This window comes from Castor canadensis, chromosome 14, assembly GCF_047511655.1.
Source record: "Castor canadensis chromosome 14, mCasCan1.hap1v2, whole genome shotgun sequence".
NCBI lineage: Eukaryota > Metazoa > Chordata > Mammalia > Rodentia > Castoridae > Castor > Castor canadensis.
The window spans coordinates 52,822,315-52,842,279 of NC_133399.1; positions in this window are offsets into that span (position 1 = coordinate 52,822,315).

Here is a 19,965-nt window from a genome sequence, read left to right on the forward strand (position 1 = left end):
CATGGGGTATTTGGGACAGTTAAGTAAAACAGGTAAGTAAGAGCAATAGCAACATACAGATTCGTACTGACTAGTGTGAAGTAAATAAGACATCTGAGATTTGGATTTGTGCAAGTTGCCAGTGGGTAGTGAAGAAAGGCAGATTTTGTTGGAATCTGTACTGTGTGTTCTTCAAGTAGTTAAACCCAAGGACAGAGTCCATAAGAGTCCCAGTCCTTGTACTTAGGTCTTGGTCCCAACCTGGTACTTTTAATTGCTTCCTGTGGAGATCTTCTTTATCCACTCCCATTCCACAGATGCACAGGTCATGGTTGGTGATGTGGTGCACCTGCTGTTGGCCCAAGGAGACTGGGATATCAAATGGTTCCACACTGACCTGCTTGGAGCTCTACATAAGAGTGCGAATCAGTCAGCCAGGAGGCATCAGCACCCTGCCTGGTTGTGCTCAAATGGACATGGCTATGCTCCAGAACCAGTCACCATTTTCATGACTTCTCAGTATAATCAGATAGAATGTTTTCACAGAGTTACTGTCTTAGAGAATCATGGATCAGTCCCTTCATAGTATTTTGGGGAATCATGTAGGCACCCTCTTTCCAAAATGTTATACAATTTCAAATTTTGAAAGAAAGCAGAAGTGTAACATGTATTATATTATTTGTGTAAACTCTAAAGATGGAATGTGGTTTTTCTGGACACTTGGTGTGATGAAAACCCTTCAAAAAATTTTTAGTGACCATGGGATTTGGAATCAGGGCCGTATGGGTGGTCAGCAAGTGCACTACCACTTGAACTCTCCACCAGCCCTTTGGAATTAGGTATTTTCAAGATAGTGGTTTACCAACTATGTACCCCAGCTGTCTTGGAACTGGGAATCTTCTAATCTCTGACTCACAAGTATCTAGAATTACTAGATAGGGCATAGGTGTGAGCCACCAATGCCCTTCACCTTAAAATACTTAATTACCCTGATAGGCATGTGGTCAAGTGTTACGAGCAGGGATTTCAAAGAAAGAAAAGTGTCAGCACTGCAATGTTTACTGTCAGTATATTGATTTTTTTTGTTGTACCTGGCCTCTAACTCAGGAACTACATCTTTAGCCACTCCACTAACTCTTTTTATTGTGACACTTTTTCAAGAGAGGATCTTGCAAACTATTTTTCTGGTCTGTCTTTGAAACAGGATCCTCCAGATCTCTGCCTCTTGAGTAGCTAGGAGCTGTACTCTTTTGTGAGTACAGCTTTAAAACAGGTAGTAGAAAGACATATTACAGGTGACCTGGCATGACCCCCAATCCAGAAAAGTGCTACTATTCTGCTATTGCCCTTATTGATAATTCATTTCTTCATCTCAGTGACTGTAGGGAAGGACATGAATGTAGAGAGAAAGAGTCTGATGACCAAGTCATGGAATAAATGTTAGGAGACCGGAATCATGGAAATATCTCAGGAATTGAATGCAATATCCTCAGTTCTCTTACCCTTCCTTCTCTGTACATTATGCACAGTGTTTTAAGACTCAGTGAGCTTAAAGAATGTGACTTTGAACCTTACCCAATAGTATTTTTAGGGGTAAGTTTGCGGCAATTTTTATATACCATTAGAAATCCAGCACCTTCCAAAACTGTCCCCAACATTATCTCATGGAATGTAAATTTCAGTAGCAGTTCAGGTCATCATATTGGTTTGACAGCTTTCTGTCCTGCCAGTTTCAGACAACACACCTCTATAAGCAACCAACAGGCATATCCACAATGATCAACATCCTGCAACAGAACAACTATGTGTTCCATGTTTCCATGGAATATTTCCAAGCATGTCATGGAATAATATTAGTATGCCACAGATAGAGGTGAACTGAAAACATCTGTGGATGTCCAGGTGGAAGGCAGGGCACCTGGCTCAAGTGACAGTGTACTAGCCTTGCAAGTATGAGCCGAGGTTCAAATGAAAGTACCCTTAAAAGACATTAAAAACTGTGTAGCAGAGAGTGTGTGACAAAATAATATCAAGTCTTGGACCAAAACTGATATGGTACCTGGGGCTGGTCATCACAACCCTCAGGAAGCTGAAATAGGAGGATCATTAGTTTCAGTTGCCTGAGTCACGTGGTGGGTTCAATGATAGCCTGGGCTTCACAGTAAGATTCTGTCTAAAAAACCAAAATAGAATGGCAATGGTGGCTCATGCCTATAATCCTACTTACTCTTGATAGAGATCAGGATATCATATTTGGATGACTTCCAGGCAAATAGCTCAAGAGACTATATCTCAGAAATCCTGAACACAAAACAAGGCTGGCATAGTTGGTAAAGTGGTAGAATGCCACAAGTCAAATTTGCTATAATTCATGGTTTCAAGTAGTCACTGGAGCCTGGGTGGTGGTTGTTCATTCCTGTAATCCTAGCTACTCAGGAGGCAGAGACCAGAAGGATCACATTTTTAAGCCAATTATTTACGAGACCTTAACTGCAAAAAAAAAAATCACAAAAAGGTTTTAGCAATGACTTAAGGTAGAGTTTGGGAGTTGAAACTCCAGTACTGCAGGAAAAAAGTCACTGGAGGACTTTACCTAAAACCTTTTAAGGGATCTGTACTTCTTAATCTTTTCTCACATAAATTCTATTGAGAACAGTATTGAGGTCCTTGGGTGTATTGTCTTAAAATTGCAGGACACTTTTAGTATTCAGTTTCACATGGTTAACAATAGGAAATTTGTGTAGACATATGTTCTTCTGTGAATATTGTGTGTATTGTGATTACCTGGTGTACATTGTTTCAACATTATACTTTAATAATGTACATTAGTGTCAGTTAATGATGGCTACTCTTATTCTAATAATCAAGATGTTTCTAGGCTAATTTCATACACACATACACATTCAGATCTGTTTAGAATTTGAGTTTTGTTTCTTTATTAAAAATTGTATATGTTGATATTTGGATTGATTTAGGGGAATACGTAAACATATGATGAGTTTTATCTACACACATGAAGTATGTAAATGAGGTTTTTATGTCCCTTTTTACTATTTTATTAAATCCTAAATTCACAATTTTTCCTTTTCAAAATGTCCAATGTGAAAAAACTCATGCATATGACATTATATGTAACTTAGGCAATACTAACACTATTTGTAGTACTGGATATATAAGACCTTGTGAGAGGATAGGCTCTGGAACTTTCCCCACACTTAATATTTTATCACTTATTTCTTCTCTTATTTTTGTGGTACTTACATTTGCACTCAGGGCTTTATGATTGCTAAGCAGGTGCTCTACCTCTTAAGCCACACCTTCAGTGTGGCTTAAAACCTGTGGTTTTGAGTTGGGTATTTCCAAGATGGGGTTTCCTGAACTATTTGTCTGGACTCCCCTCCAATCATGATCATCTTGAATACTGCCTCCTCTATAGCTAGGATTGTAGGCCGACCTACATTGGCATACTGCATTGGTTTTTGAGTCAGGATCATTGCAGGATATTAATCATTGCAGAAAAATCTTTTGGTTGCATATTGCGGTCCTGAGGTATGTTGAGTGATATTGGCAGGACAGAAAAGTGTCAAACCAGTATGATGACCTGAAAGGCTACTGAAATCTTCATTCCAAGGCCAAGTGTGGGACACGTTTATGGAAATTATTGGGTTCCTTTAGCATTTAAGAAGTAATGAAAAACTTACCTGGTTAAAACACACTGTTTGAGGTGCAAATTCACATCCTTAAACATCACTGACACCTAAAACACCATGCATAACGTTTAGATCAGGAAGGATAAAACTACAGAGGTTACATTTTTCAATTCATTACAAGTCCCCATGATTCTGGTCTCCAAACATTTTTACATGACTTGGTAATCAGGGTTTTTCTCTCTACAATCACGTATTGTCCATAGTCATTGAGATGAAGAAATGAATTATTGATAACAGCAAGAGCAGAATAGGAGCAACCCTCTGGATTGTGAGTCATGTCAAAATCCTGGCATTGGTATTTGTTTTAAATCTGTACTCATAAACAGTAAATATTAGAGTACTGACACTGCTCTTCTTTTTAAATGCCTGTTCATCACATTGACCTTGGCTCCTATCAGGGTAATTAAGTGTTAGAAGGAGCCAGTCACTGAAATCTTAGACCTGTAATTCTTGCTAAAACAGAGGGAGAGATAAGGAGGATTTCAACTCAAAGCCATCGGAGACAAATCAAAAATACTTAACCTCAACAGAAATTATAGAGTACCAGTATGGGAACAAGTCTCACATTCAAATTTATCGGCCCCTCTGGGCTCTGTCCCTTGGCTTGACTCTGAATTATCCACAGTAGAGACTCCAACAGAATCTCCATTCCTTTACTACCCACTGCCAAACCTGCACAAATACAAAATGATGAATCATACATTTATTTTCACTTTACTCAGAATCTGCATGTTGCTACTGCTCTTACTTACCTGTCCAAATTACCCCATCTACAAATCAGCTACATGCTGTTCCAGAAATTATCCAAGACTTACATATCAACAGTATTCGTAGACAGGTTTTTCTTTCACGAGGATTGTGGTTTACACTAAAAAGGATATAAAACTATTTCACAAGTGTGTTGACAGCTGTGTCCTCATGCTTGTGCATACCCCAAGGGAGAAGAAATGTTTCAACAGGAATTATCAATTCTTATAGCAGTTAAGCTTTCAATGCTAGAGAAATTTCATGTCATTCAACCCTATTGTCATATAGTTGTGGCAGAGAAAATAAGTGTTTCCTAAAAAGCTGTATGAGCTTCTGAAGACTGTCATTTTAGAGTATATACTGATTTTAATCATTATTCTGGAACATCAAGGTTTTGGATAGAATGGTTTCTCCTGGGATCTCTTTTCTTGGTTTGTCGTTTTCATCTTGATCTCTTTGTGATCATGTTGATTGGGGCAGTCCGTGCAGCTGGGCAGCAAGAGATGTGGTTTGCGCTGCTTTTGGATTCACTTGTGTGAATTCTGCACTTTTGGCCGCAGCGCTGGCTTTGCATTAGCCCAACTACCTGTCTTTGACGTGTACCCAAAAAAGAAAAGGACAATTTCAAAGTGCGTTAATCAAGTAGTAGTCTTCCTTTGACACGTTTCACTTAGCTGCTATCACTGTGTACAAAAATTGAGGTGAATCTTTCTGGGGGGGACAAAATTCAGGTCATAGCATACACCAACCTCCTATATAACTCATATTCTGCTATGATCTTCAAAATGAGATAATATACCTGTGCTACGAGGAACTAGGTCCTTCCCCCCTCCACCGCCAAAACTGCAGCATAGAAAAAGTTACTGTGACCTTACGCAGTTATGCAACTATGGATTGGTGCGATCTAATGTCACTCAGAACCTCAAACCTGTCCAATTGGAGGCACGGTATGCCGAGTGCCCAATCAGACACGGATGCAGAGGAAAGGGGTGGGCTTGAATGATTGGCGGGTTTTTAACTGAAACTTGCTGTCAGATCATCTGGGAATTCTCTCAGGCTGTCTCCTCTGTTGAGGATGTTTAGGTTTCCTTGCCAAAACCTAGGTGCCGCTGAGAGTTCTCTGATTCAAGCAGATTACAGGGAGGTAGCTGGGCACACCAAAACCAAGGTCTGCGTCCTGCAGGGCACGGGAAGCCATTGGTAACTGGCTTTTTATGTCTCCTCACTGTGTTCGTGAGTCATCCTGTAGGGCAGCTGGACCGGGGTCGCCTCTGGCTTTGGGGGTTAGGGATGCGACCTTTAGCGTCTTCTGGCTGTGTGAAGGGATGTCAGGACAGTGTGCATGCCTAACGCTGTCCCTACTTGTAGACAACGTGGATGTGAGCGTGCACATGGAGATGGTAGGATGTGTGGTTCATGCACACCCGAGGCTTCCTTCCTTCTGTTGGGCCCACTTGTTTCACCCCCAACTTTCCAAATATCGGGAAAGCAGTCTTAAATACAACCATCACCACCCCATGTCCAGCACCTCTTTCCTCTAACCAGAAATCCCTAAATATGCTCCTCTCGGCCAGCATTCCCCAACACAGACTTCCCCTTTCCACAGCATTATCCACAAATAATACCCCCGAATCCCCACAGCTAGAGGGGGTCCCCCATTCTTGTTGTCTGAAGGAGGCCTCTGTCCTGTACAGTCCTGAGCATATGATGGGGAGATGCACTCTTGCAGGTCCCAAACAGCCTCCTTTCCTCATCAGGACGCTGACCTGCACTCACTATCCTTGTGTTTGAGTGCCCGGTGTCCTCCCATGGATCTGTCTAAGTACGAGAACTTACAGGGCCATAGATCTGGGGCAAAGCCACCTGAACATCTGAATAGAAAAGACAACCTGGGGATATTTGATGATTGCGGCGGATCATAAATTCAGTTAAAGACCCACTCCCTTCTCCACAATATCATAAAACCTGCCCTTTTCTATGATTGGGCAGTCCTCATAGCATGCCCATATTGGATTGGTCTTGAGGCTCTGAGTGATATTAAATGCATGAATTCAAAGCTGCATAGCTGAGCGAGGTCACAATGACAAGTTCCATGCTGCAGGTTCTGTAGAGAGGACCTATGTATTTTATACAACAGGTTTACTAGCCTGTTACTGAAGGTGGTAGCAGATTATGACTTAGAGCAGCAGGCCAGTATATGTTATGAGGTGAATTGTGTCTTCTCCAAAAAACAATTTTGGTTTTCTAACACATAGTGTTAGCAGCTAAGTTAAACAGGAGTCATACAAGCAATAAACCTCACTAAGGCAGACTGAACTGTCATTTTTTTTCTTTTCTGACTGCAATTGAAGACTGGCTGTTGGACCGGTGCTGAGCCAGCCATGCAGCTAAAATTGAAGCATCCACATCCGTGTCTCCAGAAGCAGCACATACCACACTGCAGCCGGGCTGGACATATGAAGAACCTGCCAGTGCCAAGGTGCTACAGGTAGCCATCTAAAGGCGGAAAGTCTAACGTGATACATCTGTTACTATGGACACCTTTAGCACGTAAGATAAGCATCCAGAAGCATTCCTCTTAACTTCTTGCTCTCTCTTTGTCACCATTATCTGAAGTCACTGCATCTAGTTACAATAGTACCTTACACTGTACAACTATTTTGGATGTATTTTCCTCAAATTCATAACAAATTTTAACCCAGTTAATTATGTGTGTGTGGGGGCAATCTAATTTATTCACTTTCCTTTTTTTTTTTATATTTCTTTTTTTTCATTTTTCTTTTATTATTCATATGTGCATACAAGGATTGGTTCATTTCTCCCAACTGCTCCCACCCCCTCCCTTACCACCCACTCCGCCCCCTCCCTCTCCCCCCCCTCAATACCCAGCAGAAACTATTTTGACCTTATTTCTAATTTTGTTGTAGAGAGAATATCAGCAATAATAGGAAGGAACAAGGGTTTTTGCTGGTTGAGATAAGGATAGCTATACAGGGCATTGACTCACATTGATTTCCTGTGCGTGGGTGTTACCTTCTAGGTTAATTCTTTTTGACCTAACCTTTTCTCTAGTACCTGTTCCCCTTTTCCTATTGGCCTCAGTTGCTTTAAGGTATCTGCTTTAGTTTCTCTGCATTAAGGGCAACAAATGCTAGCTAGTTTTTTAGGTGTCTTACATATCCTCATCCCTCCCTTGTGTGCTCTCGCTTTTATCATGTGCTCATAGTCCAATCCCCTTGTTGTGTTTGCCCTTGATCTAATGTCCACATATGAGGGAGAACATACGATTTTTGGTTTTTTGAGCCAGGCTAACCTCACTCAGAATGATGTTCTCCAATTCCATCCATTTACCAGCGAATGATAACATTTCATTCTTCTTCATGGCTGCATAAAATTCCATTGTGTATAGATACCACATTTTCTTAATCCATTCATCAGTGGTGGGACATCTTGGCTCTTTCCATAACTTGGCTATTGTGAATAGTGCCGCAATAAACATGGATGTGCAGGTGCCTCTGGAGTAACAGTCTTTTGGGTATATCCCCAAGAGTGGTATTGCTGGATCAAATGGTAGATCGATGTCCAGCTTTTTAAGTAGCCTCCAAATTTTTTTCCAGAGTGGTTGTACTAGTCTACATTCCCACCAACAGTGTAAGAGGGTTCCTTTTCCCCGCATCCTCGCCAACACCTGTTGTTGGTGGTGTTGCTGATGATGGCTATTCTAACAGGGGTGAGGTGGAATCTTAGCGTGGTTTTAATTTGCATTTCCTTTATTGCTAGAGATGTTGAGCATTTTTTCATGTGTTTTCTGGCCATTTGAATATCTTCTTTTGAGAAAGTTCTGTTTAGTTCACATGCCCATTTCTTTATTGGTTCATTAGTTTTGGGAGAATTTAGTTTTTTAAGTTCCCTGTATATTCTGGTTATCAGTCCTTTGTCTGATGTATAGTTGGCAAATATTTTCTCCCACTGTGTGGGTGTTCTCTTCAGTTTAGAGACCATTTCTTTTGATGACCAGAAGCTTTTTAGTTTTATGAGGTCCCATTTATCTATGCTATCTCTTAGTTGCTGTGCTGCTGGGGTTTCATTGAGAAAGTTCTTACCTATACCTACTAACTCCAGAGTATTTCCTACTCTTTCTTGTATCAACTTAAGAGTTTGGGGTTTGATATTAAGATCCTTGATCCATTTTGAGTTAATCTTGGTATAGGGTGATATACATGGATCTAGTTTCAGTTTTTTGCAGACTGCTAACTAGTTTTCCCAGCAGTTTTTGTTGAAGAGGCTGCTATTTCTCCATCGTATATTTTTAGCTCCTTTGTCAAAGATAAGTTGCTTATAGTTGTGTGGCTTCATATCTGGATCTTCTATTCTGTTCCACTGGTCTTCATGTCTGTTTTTGTGCCAGTACCATGCTGTTTTTATTGTTATTGCTTTGTAATATAGTTTGAAGTCAGGTATTGTGATACCTCCTGCATTGTTCTTTTGACTGAGTATTGCCTTGGCTATTCGTGGCCTCTTGTGTTTCCATATAAATTTAACAGTAGATTTTTCAATCTCTTTAATGAATGTCATTGGAATTTTGATGGGAATTGCATTAAACATGTAGATTACTTTGGGGAGTATCGACATTTTTACTATGTTGATTCTACCAATCCATGAGCATGGGAGATCTCTCCACTTTCTATAGTCTTCCTCAATCTCTTTCTTCAGAAGTGTATACTTTTCCTTGTAGAGGTCTTTCACATCTTTTGTTAGGTTTACACCTAGGTATTTGATTTTTTTTGAGGCTATTGTAAATGGAATTGTTTTTATATATTCTGTTTCAGTTTGTTCATTATTAGTGTATAGAAATGCTAATGATTTTTCTATGTTGATTTTATATCCTGCTACCTTGCTATAGCTATTGATGATGTCTAGAAGCTTCTGAGTAGAGTTTTTTGGGTCTTTAAAGTATAGGATCATGTCGTCTGCAAATAGGGATATTTTGACAGTTTCTTTACCTATTTGTATTCCTTTTATTCCTTCTTCTTGCCTAATTGCTCTGGCTAGGAATTCCAGTAGTATGTTGAATAGGAGTGGAGATAGTGGGCTTCCTTGTCTGGTTCCTGATTTTAGAGGGAATGGTTTTAATTTTTCTCCATTAAGTATAATGCTCATTGTAGGTTTGTCATATATAGCTTTTATAATGTTGAGGAACTTTCCTTCTATTCCTACTTTTCTTAGAGCTTTTATCATGAAATGATGTTGGATCTTATCAAAGGCTTTTTCTGCATCTATTGAGATGATCAAGTGGTTTTTGTCTTTGCTTCTGTTAATGTGGTTTATAACGTTTATTGATTTTCGTATGTTGAACCACCCCTGCATCCCTGGGATGAAGCCTACTTGGTCATGGTGAATAATCTTTTTGATGTGTTGCTGAATTCAGTTTGCCATTATTTTGTTGAGGATTTTTTCATCAATGTTCATTAAGGAGATTGGCCTATAGTTCTCCTTTTTGGAGGTGTCTTTGCCTGGTTTTGGGATAAGTGTAATACTGGCTTCATAAAATGTGTTTGGCAGTTTTCCTTCCCTTTCTATTTCATGGAACAGTTTAAGGAGGGTTGGTATCAGTTCTTCTTTAAAGGTCGGATAGAATTCAGCAGAGAATCCATCAGGTCCTGGACTTTTCTTTTTGGGGAGACTCTTGATTGCTGCTTCAATTTCATTTTGTGTTATAGGTCTATTCAGGTGATTAATTTCCTCTTGGTTCAGTTTTGGATGATCATATGTATCTAGAAATCTGTGCATTTCTTTGAGATTTTCAAATTTATTTGAATATACGTTCTCAAAGAAGTCTCTGATGATTTCCTGGACTTCCATGGTGTTTGTTGTTATCTCCCCTTTTGCATTCCTAATTCTACTAATTTGGGTTTTTTCTCTCCTCATTTTAGTCAGGTTTGCTAGGGGTCTATCGATCTTGTTTATTTTTTCAAAGAACCAACTTTTTGTTTCATTAATTCTTTGCATGGTTTTTTTGGTTTCTATTTCGTTGATTTCAGCTCTTATTTTTATTATTTCTCTCCTTCTATTTGTTTTGGGATTTGCTTGTTCTTGTTTTTCTAGGAGTTTGAGATGTATCATTAGGTCATTGATTTGGGATCTTTCAATCTTTTTAATATATGCACTCATGGCTATAAACTTTCCTCTCAAGACTGCCTTAGCTGTGTCCCATAGGTTCCGGTAGGTTGTGTTTTCATTTTCTTTGACTTCCAGGAACTTTTTAATTTCCTCTTTTATTGCATCGAGGATCCACTCTTCATTAAGTAATGAGTTATTTAGTTTCCAGCTGTTTGCATGTTTTTTGTCTTTACTTTTGTTGTTGAGTTCTACTTTTACTGCATTGTGGTCAGATAGTATGCATGGTATTATTTCTATTTTCTTATATTTGCTGAGACTTGCTTTGTGCCCTAGGATATGATCTATTTTGGAGAAGGTTCCATGGGCTGCTGAGAAGAATGTATATTGTGTAGAGGTTGGATGAAATGTTCTGTAGACATCTACTAGGTCCACTTGATCTATTGCATATTTTAGATCTTGGATTTCTTTACTGAGTTTTTGTTTGGATGACCTATCTATTGATGATAATGGAGTGTTAAAGTCTCCCACAACCACTGTGTTGGCGTTTATATATGCTTTTAGGTCTTTCAGGGTATGTTTGATGAAATTGGGTGCATTGACATTGGGTGCGTACAGATTGATGATTATTATTTCCTTTTGGTCTATTTCTCCTTTTATTAGTATGGAATGTCCTTCTTTATCTCGTTTGATCAATGTAGGTTTGAAGTCTACTTTGTCAGAGATAAGTATTGCTACTCCTGCTTGTTTTTGGGGGCCATTGGCTTGGTAAATCTTCTTCCAGCCTTTCATCCTAAGCATATGCTTATTTCTGTCGGTGAGATGAGTCTCCTGTAAGCAACAAATTGTTGGATCTTCTTTTTTAATCCATTTTGTCAAACGGTGCCTTTTGATGGGTGAATTAAGTCCATTAACATTAAGTGTTAGTACTGATAGGTATGTGGTGATTCCTGCCATTTAGTTGTCTTAGTTATTTGAAGGTTTGATTGTGTGTATCTAACTTGATGTTACTCTCTACTGTCTTGCTTTTTCTTATCCCGTGGTTTGGTGCTGCCTGCCTTTTCATGGTTAAGTTGGGTGTCACTTTCTGTGTGCAGGATCCCTTGCAGAATCTTTTGTAATGGTGGCTTTGTGGTCACATATTGTTTTAGTTTCTGCTTATCATGGAAGACTTTTATTGCTCCATCTATTTTGAATGATAGCTTTGCTGGGTAGAGTATCCTGGGGTTGAAGTTATTTCATTCAGTGCCCGGAAGATCTCACCCCACGCTCTTCTTGCTTTTAATGTTTCTGTTGAGAAGTCTGCTGTGATTTTGATGGGTTTACCTTTGTATGTTACTTGTTTTTTCTCTCTTACAGCCTTCAATATTCTTTCCTTAGTTTCTGAACTTGTTGTTTTAATGATGATATGTCGTGGAGTAGTTCTATTTTGATCTGGTCTGTTTGGTGTCCTGGAGGCCTCTTGCATTTGTATGGGAATATCCTTCTCTAGATTTGGGAAATTTTCCGTTATTATTTTTTTGAATATATTACGCATTCCCTTCACTTGCACCTCTTCTTCTTCGATGCCCATGATTCTCAAGTTTGGTCTTTTGATGGAGTCAGTGAGTTCTTGCATTTTCTTTTCACAGGTCTTGAGTTGTTTAATTAATAGTTCTTCGGTTTTTCCTTTAATTACCATTTCATCTTCAAGTTCTGAGATTCTGTCTTCTGTTTGTTCTATTCTGCTGGATTGGCCTTCCATCTTGTTTTGCAGTTCTGTTTCGTTCTTTTTTCTGAGGTTTTCCATATCCTGGCAGTTTTCTTATTTATTGTTGTCTATTTTTGTCCTGAGTTCATTTATCCATTTATTCATTGTGTTCTCTCTTTCACTTTGGTGTTTATACAGTGCTTCTATGGTTTCCTTTATTTCTTCTTTTGCTTTTTCAAATTCTCTATTTTTATTGTGTGGAATTTCTTGAGTTTCTCCTGTACATTTTGGTTGACCCTATCCAGTATCATCTCTATAAAATTCTCATTGAGTACTTGTAGTATGTCTTCTTTTAAATTATTCTTGTGGGCTTCATTGGGTCCTTTGGCATAGTTTATCTTCATTTTGTTGGAGTCTGGATCTGAGTTTCTGTTCTCTTCATTCCCCTCTGGTTCCTGTATTAATTTTTTGCTGTGGGGAAACTGGTTTCCCTGTTTTTTCTGTCTTCCTGTCATTGTCCTTGGTGTTGTTACTGTCCCTGTACTGTGTGTAATTAAATATTTTCTAGCTTGTAATAATAACAATGGTAATATTTAGAATGGAAGAGTGAGCTGAGATGGAAAGCAAGAAGTTAAAGAAAAGGGAAAAACAAATATACAGACAAGAGGGAGAAAGCAGAACAAGGTATCAGACAAGAGAGTTTCAAAGGTATAAACAGGGAGTGTTAGTGTACTAATGGACAGTAAGCTGAACAGACATTAGAGAGACAGAGAGAGGATTGAAAATCAAAGATAAAAAAAATAAGTAAATGAAAGTAATATCTATATATAAAAATGAATTAAAATAAAATGGAAAATAGAAAATTAAAAAAAACAAAAACAAAAAATTTCCAAGTTTATATGCAATGCAGTTTCAATCTTAATAATTTGGGTGTCCATCTCAATCTCCAGTCCTGGAGTTGGTGCCTCAGATGTTGTTGTGTAGTTGTCTCATCAAAGGGTATGCATAAAGTAGAACAAAACTACACACTCACTCACACACACACACACACACACACAAAAGCACCACCAAGTGTCCCCAGTTCAAATGCAATACAGTTTCAGTAAGTTTTTCAGCTTGCAGGTGTAATTCGGTTGTTCTCTCATCAAAGGTAGGGAGAAAAAGAAAAAAAAGTTTCTGGAGACAGTTCTGAGAGTGGTATCTGCAACTGTGGCTTGCCTGCCTGCTGCTCTCAGCCTGTAGCTGGCGGTGTTATTTATGCAGATCTCTGGGGTTAGCTAGCACTCACCTGGTCCCACAGGCTTTGTTTGCTCAGAGTTCTCCTGTGCGGGAGCCTCTGCTACAGGTTTTCCCCTTTCCAAGCACTGGGAAAGGTGACACTGCCCCCGCATTGTCAGGCCTGCGTGTTTATTTGCAGTTCACGTGGGAAGTGGGTCTTCCCACCTCTCCTCTGAAGTTTTCCTCCCACTGCCACTTTCAGAAGCTTTCCTGCTCCTGCTTACTGGGCAGTGCTGCTGCTCCTGCCGGCTGCCATGTTTGTTTACAGTTCACGAGGGAAGTGGGTCTTCCCTCCTCTCACAAGCTTCCCCGCTCCTGGTTGCTGGGCTCGCACCCCGCTCCTACCAGAGGCTCTCTGGCCCGCCTGGCTTGTTTATTTACAGTCCTGGGAAGGATTCCCTTCCCCCAATCTTCAGCGCTCAGGCGCCCCACCCTCTTTCCAGCGTGTCTTAACTGTTCTTATTGCTTATTACTCAGTTTCTCTTTTTTCCCTGGTGGAGGTCAGTCTGTCCAGGGGGCTATGCTGCTCTGGCCCAGGCTTGTCTGTGGGGGTACCGCAGTACCACGAAGCTCACCTGGTCCGCGTCTTCCCACGCCGTATGGGCGCCGGCCACTGGCGGCCCCAGGGGCCCTCCTTGTTTCTCCATTTAACATGAAGTGGAGATTCTCTGCACCAGCTGGAGATGTGGAGGGGTCAAAGTTATGCCTTTTCTCGGTGATTATGCCTGCAAAGTGTGTCTCCAGCGTCTCTCCAAGATTTCACTATAGGAGGGTCGCTTTCAGCTTCCTACCTCTAGCCGCCATCTTGGAAACAAACAAATAACAGGAAACAAAAAGGAAACAGATAGTCACAAGACAGGAACACAGATATCAACATGACAATGTACAAACTAGGAGAGAGATCTCAGGAGAAACCATGCCATGCAAAACCTTGATATTCCAGAATTATGAGGATAATAATTTTGTGATATTAAATGACAGTGTTCAGAAGCTCATAGAGCCTTTTAGGAGACACATAGGATTTAATTCTGCAGGACCTAAATGAGAATACAGTTGGATGACATCAGATTTCTCTATCACTAACAGCATGCACTGTAATAAGAAATGGTAATTCCTATTGGAATATTGCATCTTCCTTGAGCTATGAACAGGAATGAATCCACATATGCTCATGGTGCTAGAGTGAGGAGTTATTTGAGATGGCATGCTGTCAATAAATGTGTGAAGTAGTTTGATCTTATTTTTTGTGTAACCATTACTCTTTGTCAAAAACAATCTCTCTTGTTACATGGCAGGCTAATAAGAAAACTTGATGACTCTTAAAACATACATGACTTAATATTGCATTTCTGGTTGAAAGTTCTCTTTCTTTCAGCCTTCTTTTCAATTGCAAATGTGTATGGGTTATTCACACACTGGCATGCAGACTACTCAACCAACCCTACTTCATCAGGGGACCACCCATAACCCTCCCCATTCAGTGATTATTGGTGGTTGGGAGTCACCAGGCTAAAGTAGGTTTGCTTTCTTCATTTTTTTGCTGTTCTGGGTCTTAACCTCAGGGCCTACACCTTGATCCACTCCAACATCTGTGTTCTGTGATGGTTTCCTTTTTCCGACAGGGTCTCTGAAGTATTTTGCCCAGGCTGACTTCAAAATGTGATCCTCCTGATCTCTCCCTCATGAGTAGCTAAGATGATATGTGTGAGCCACTGTCACCCAGCTAGTGAAGGTTTTAAAAGCACCTGGAGAAGAAGATGCTCTCTCTGTATCCACATAGTTGCATCATGGCCTTTGTAACTCCTTTCCCTTATCTATAATAAACTCCATTACCTCCCTTACTATACTCACATGTCCTGCCTGGATGTTTCCATGTGGAACACAAAAAATGTGGGTATATTCTGATTAGAGACTGTAGGATCCTACAAGAGTAAGGGTGCTGACTTTTAAGTCTTGTATAAATTTTGAAAGGGTGGTGGATTTGACTTACACATGAGGTATTTGGAACAGGATTGTTTGGACTCGTGAAAAGTGACAATAAACATGAAAACTGTGATTTTGCACTCCTGGAAATTTGTCAGTAGACAGTAAAGGAGACAAGATTTCATTGGAACCTGGAATGGGGGTCACACAAGTGAGAAAGCACAAGGGTAGAGCATAGAGGTATCCTCATATTTCAATCTGGGTCTTGGTTCCTTGGTGGAGACCCTCCTGCACCCACTCTCATCCCACAGAGGTATAGCCATTGCCCATGGAATGGTGCACTTGTTATTGGTCCAAGGAGACAGGGTTATCAAATGTCTCCACAATGATCTGTATGGAGCTGTTCAGGAGTACCTCAGAGTCAGGCCAGGAGGCATCAGCTTGCTGCCTGGTTGTCCCCAAAGGGACATGGCCACTAATAATTCTACCAGATCAGGTCCACAGGAGCACATGCTTAGATGTTCTGGACAAACATCTAAGTAGACAAAGTGGACAGCAACACTTTCTAGTTTATTGTTCTTTTAGGATGGCAAAATATTTTTTCATTACTCTTAATAGTGCAAATTAAATTTTGTCTAGGAAAAATCAGAGGCCGGTTTCATGACTTCTCACTATAATCATATATAATGGACTCATGGAAATTTGGGCAATGTGTATATACTGTTCACAAACAGTGTGTTAGAGAGTCCCTGTAATTTTGGGGAATCATGTAGGCACCCTCTTACTAAGATGGAACAGAATTTAAATCTGAATGGATGGGTATTGTTTTGTTTGTATAAAATCTAAAGATGGAATGAACTACTTCTGGTCTCTTAGTGTGGTGGGATCCCTTCAACTATTTAATTTCCTTGACAGATATCAAGGTCAAATGCTATGAGTAGGCAACTCAAGAAGAAGCAATGTCAGACCTGTAACATTTATTGTTTTAAGAGAACAGCTTAAAGACACTTATTTGAAAAAAATATAACAGGTGACCTTGCAGCACATCCTAATTTCATGAACTTTAGTCCAGAGGATGGTCCATTTATGATATTTGCCTTATCAAAAATGCATTTCTTGCAGAGCAGCGTTTGCTCATGCCTGTAATTAGGCAGCATGCAGAGGTCAGGAGGATCACAGTTTGATCCTCCTTTGTGTTTGATGGAGTTTTTTGAGATCATGACTCAAGAACTATTTGCTTGATTATATTTGAACTATGACCCTCCTGATCTATGCCTTCAAAGTAGCTGGGATTACAGATTTGAGACACTGGTGCCTTGGTAGCAAGTGACCACTAAGGATTTGACTGTGAACGTCATACAATAGTGTTTTGAGTGGGTAAGTATGTGACAATATCTTATAAATGAACAGAACAGCAATTTCCAAAAAGGCCCCAAACACCAGGCTCTCACGATGGAGATTTCAGTTCACCTGCAGGTCATCATACTGATTTGATAGTTTTCTGCCCTGCCAATTTCAGGAACACAACTAAGTGCCTCAATATGCAAATGACAGACATATCCTACAACCAAAGAACTATGTGGTCCATGTCTTTCTGGGGAAATTTCCAGACATGCCATAGACACTTGCTACTTTTTCATACACAGATTCTCACTAAAAACAATCAGTGGATGCTGTGTAGAGGGTAGGGGAATCTGCACAAGTGGTGGAGTACTTGCTGCATAGGAATTGTGAGCTCAAGTTCAAACTTCAGAACCACCCAAGACATCAAAAAATGTGTAGAACTGAATGTGTGATTTAAGACTTTGACCAATTCAGACATGGAGCCAGTAGCCTGTCTACCCAACACTCTGGAAGCTGAGGTAAGAGGATCACTAGCTTCAGGTGTGCCTAAGCTACATGGTGTGTTCAAGGATAGTCTGGGCTACAAAGCATGATGCTGTCTCAAAATACAAATAAAGTAGCAGGGAACAAGTGGGTCAGGCCTGCCATCCTAGCTAGTGAGCAGACAGAGATCAGAATGATCACAGTTTGGGCCCGGTAAGACAAATAGTTCACAGGAGTTTAACTTGAAAATTCCCAATACAAATAGGGTTGGCCAAGTGGTTCAAGTAGCAGAGCCCCTGAATAACAAGCTTGAGGCCCTGGGTTCAAACCACAGTACCACCAAAATAAATTTTTAAAAAGATGGTTGAACAAGAAAGTGTGAGGAATGACTAGAGCCCATCAGCCCCCTAGGTCCTTTTTCTTCTTTTTTGGTGATAGTGGTGCTTGAACTCACGACCTCTCACTTGCTAGATTTCCTAGGTTTGCTAAGTCAGCATTCAAGAACTCAGGCCACTCCACCAACCCTCTCTAGGTCTGATACATCTAGTGCAGCAAACATTATAAAGCAACACCTCAGTTTCACATGTGTGTATCATGTGTGTATATTGTTTTACATGAGGACATGTTCTGTAAAGGAAAAATTTTAATTTATAATAAAATTTATCATTACCTGACACTAATGTAAATTATAGGTTATCATATTGAAATAATAAACAACATGGTATCACAATGCAAATATCCATAAAAGAATGATTGTGAATATAAGTTTTGTATTGTTTACTATGTGAAAAATAAAATTAAGTGTGAATAAACAAAATAATTCAAAAAAAGGCAGATGTTGTGACTGAGGACATAGTACGGTGGTAAGAGTGTATACCCAAAGAGTACAAAGCCCTGAGTTCAATTCCCAGTCCCTATAGCACCTATGGTGTGCTCAACTATCCTTCTACCTATGGAGAAGTAAATAAACATCTACTCGCTTTCAAGTCACTCTAAAAGTCATAAAGGCATTGAGAGACCTCTACCCTGGGCAGCTGAGTAAACATCCACATACAAAGACAATGGAAAGGTCTGGGGCAGGTGGACATGAATCCTACCCTGGCAATATGCCCAAGAAGAATGCCAAACACCCAGCATCACTCTGAAGTGAGAAAGGTTGGGAGCATAGTTTTACCCCCCTGACTCAAAAGTGGTATGTAGTTGTAAAATTCACCTAGCACTGGTTACAGACAGCACTATGCACACATGAGTCTCCCAGACCACCAAATCATGTGGTGCTGCTATTGGTCATGCATATGTACTTCCATGGCTTCAGTGTCTAGAAAAAGGGCTGAAAAGAGGTTAAAATCCCATTTACCCATGCAAGGAATTTCCAGCATCGTTTGCAAAACTATGAGTTGAGTTTCCATCTAGCCAACTGCAGGCAGTTGATAGGGACAAGAATACATTAAAAGAATAAATAAATCCAACTACACTCATTTCCCCTAAACCAGTATATTTCAACCAGCCTGGACAAGCACTCAGCACTTCTGAGGCTTCTCCCCCAGTACAGCACATGACAACTCCAGATGACCAGTTGTCCTGAAAGGAGTTTGTCCATGAACTGGCCCTATAGCTGTAACACATTCTGTTCCATGGAATGCATCCTAATCCTCCAAATTATGGGAGCAAAACACAGTGGGCACTTAATAATTTCCCTGAATTGTAGAAGAATGAATGGTTTTATTTATTATTTTATTTATTTAAAATTATTGTTGAACTGGGAATACAATGAGACAATTACAAAAATTCTTACAATGTATCTTAGGTGAATTCACCCACTCCATCATTCTTCTTTATTCTCCCTGTCCCACAGGTGATTAGTTTTAAATAAGCACACTGACATTTCTATGGACAGAGAAGGTTTAAGCTGCAGCACAGATCCCTGTGTATTCCCTTAAGAGGTTTATGGTACAGTCCTCCAGTGGCTAGTTGACAGCCTGGTTTCTAACAACTTTGCCCTGGGTATTTTTGTGCCAAATAGCAGACAACATACAGCCTGAGCACAATTATCACAATGGCTATTATCAAGAAGTTGAGTGGTCAAGGAATAGTGGTATGGCCATGTATACCTAGATCCTAAAAAGGCTGAGATAGGGAGGATCCAGTTTTGAGGCCAGCTCTGACAAGCTTTTTGGGAGAACACACCTCCAAAATCACTACAGCAACATGGTTTGGAAGTGTGGCTCATGTGGTACAGTGCCTGCTTTGTAAGAATGAAGCCCTGATTTCAAACCCTAGTTCTGCCCACACCCTCCAAGCTTCCAAAAAAGTTGAAAGATAATATGTTTTTGAGAGGGCACAGATATAGCAATATGGAGTATCGGTATGCTGCTGGTGAGAATAAATCTTAATACATCTATTTTAGGACATACCTTGAAGGTTATTCAAGTTATTGAAAAACTAAACACTGAACTGCCAGATGATCCCAAAAATCACTATTCTGGGAAGAAATCTAAAGGAGAAGATTTCAGAAAGGCCAAGATGACTGTACTCCAATGTTCACTTTAACACTAGGTACAGAAACTAAGATATAAAAAAAATTGCCTTTTTCAAGAGTGTAAACCCATGATTTCCTCCCAGCTTCTCTGACAGACTCCAAATCCACAGCTCAGGCTGTTCTAGGGGAGAAGTCCCAGGGGTTGCTATAAACTC